Source organism: Mus pahari, chromosome 23 (genome assembly GCF_900095145.1).
Source record: "Mus pahari chromosome 23, PAHARI_EIJ_v1.1, whole genome shotgun sequence".
Classification (NCBI taxonomy): Eukaryota; Metazoa; Chordata; class Mammalia; order Rodentia; family Muridae; genus Mus; species Mus pahari.
The window spans coordinates 25791773-25793830 of record NC_034612.1 but is presented as its reverse complement, the minus strand read 5'-3'; the positions used below and the strand labels follow the sequence as shown (position 1 = coordinate 25793830).

At 51.2% G+C, this 2058-nt stretch overlaps 1 pseudogene; it reads right to left on the bottom strand.

Annotated features, from left to right (window-relative positions):
- Positions 1 to 309: 309 nt before the first annotated feature.
- Positions 310 to 850, bottom strand: LOC110313205 (annotated as a pseudogene).
- Positions 851 to 2058: the final 1208 nt, after the last annotated feature.

The following is a 2058-nucleotide window of genomic DNA, read 5'->3' as shown; positions in this document are numbered from 1 at the left end:
CCCCATAGAACTATTGTAAAACAATATTTTCAGCCAGTGATCATTGTAATACACAATACAAAACATTTCCTCAGAAATCCGAGAAGCACGAAATGTGACCATTTAAAAAAATGTCCGCTTTTTCAATAAAACAGAAACACGCGGGATTGATTAATCCCCTCCCCAAAGTCTCTGGAGGCTGAAAGGTGGAGAGGGTGAGACTCCATTGATCAAACCCTCTACCCCCTGGACAGATCCGCCAAGATTCCCGTGGCCGCGGTAGTATCTTTCCCAGGATCCCCTGGGGAACCGAGAGCACTTTTGTCCTCTTGCCTCCTGAAGGGCTGGAGTCCATCTGGTCCCTCAGTGCGCCGCCTCAGCGACACGAGATGCGATCGTCGGCTGGAACACATGCCGCCTCGGCCGCCAAGGCACTGATCTGGCCATTCAGGGTGCTGAGCGGGGCACGGACGGGCAACCCCCGGCCTCCGGCGGTCCCGACTTCAGACTCCGAGTTCAGCTCCAGCTGCAGGTCCCTGATGTAGTCAATTGCATGCTGCAGGATTTCCACCTTGCTCACTTTGCGGTTCTGAGGCCGGGTGGGCACCAGCTCCTTGAGGCGTGAGTAGCAGCCGTTCACGTCGTAGAGCAGGACGTTCACCTGCTGCTCGTCCAGCAAGGCGGGCAGGCGCGTCCCGGCGCAATGCAAGATGGCACGCTTTGCTCTGACAGACCAAGTACCACCTCGCCCGCTGTCCTGCTCGCCTTCAGAGAAAAGCTGGGGCCTGCAGCGGCTGCGGCACTGCCACTGGCGACCTTCATGATCCTGAGGACAGGCGGAGGGGAGCGGAGGAGGCTGAGAACAGAGAGTAGGAAGCGACCAAGAAGTTAGAAAGGTTGTACAATTTCCCCCAGCCTTGATCGGGCTAAATCAAAACCTTGTTTTCCCCACAGTCGCCTAGCCCACCTGGGAGTTTTCAGACTTAGGTAATGTCTATTGTCCTACAGCTTCCTGCAAGAAGCCACTACCTGCTGAGCAACTGAGCTTGTTTTCCTGATGAGATCCTGGCCAAGCAACGAGATCCTGACAAAGTGGGGATGAGTTTCTCCCCTTTAAATTCAGACTTAAGAATTAAACACTGGGCCTTGAGCAGAAACTTTGTCTTGGCTTCATTCCTCATCCATCCTTCCCATCCATCACCAGCTCTCTTTCCAGGTACCCAGTTCTCCGTGGCTGCTGGCAGCTACAAACTAGCACTAGCGTTAACTGCTTTTCCTTGCTTACTGTGCAGGGCACTGTTACTTTTCTTCTGTCTTCTGTGGAGCTCCACCCAAGACAGTGTTTCTCAACAGGTCCTCCATTTTTCAGGCCCCACATTCGGATGCCATCTGTAGAGCTGTCCAGCAGCCAAGACTGAACTGGATTTACCTGAAAGTGGGGCTGGAAATGAAAAAGAAGTGGGGGGTGAGAGAAGAATGAAAGCCAAGACAAGGTTCTATTCAAGGCTCCAAGTTTAATATTCAGCACTGCATTTATGTAGGGAAAGCCCTCAGACCCCATCCTTTGTTTCCACTGGATTGTGTTGCAAAGCAAGGTCAGCAGGCAGTCTATTCTTCTAAGTTCCTGTGTTCCCGTGGGAATGAATGTGCATGTGCCACCAAGGCAGATGACTCCACCTAAGGCACATGCAACCAAGGCAGGTGACTCCACCAAGGTTGATAAGGGACTAGGAAGGGCCTGCTCAAGGCTGGGAAGGCCACAGAGAGGAAGAAAGGAAGGAAGGAAGGAAGGAAGGGAGGGAGGAAGGAAGGAAGAGAGGAAGGAAGGAAGGAAGGAAGGGAGGAAGGAAGAAAGGAAGGAAGAGAGGAAGGAAGAGAGGGAGGGAGGGAGGAAGGAAGGAAGGAAGGAAGGAAGGAAGGAAGGAAGAAAGAAAGAAAGAAAGAAAGAAAGAAAGAAAGAAAGAAAGAAAGAAAGAAGGAAAGAAGACAATTCATGTTCTCTTTTAGCATAGCTTAAAGATGGACTAAGCATTAGAGAAGGGCCAATCAGTTGGAGATGTTTATTTTCATACTAGTTAT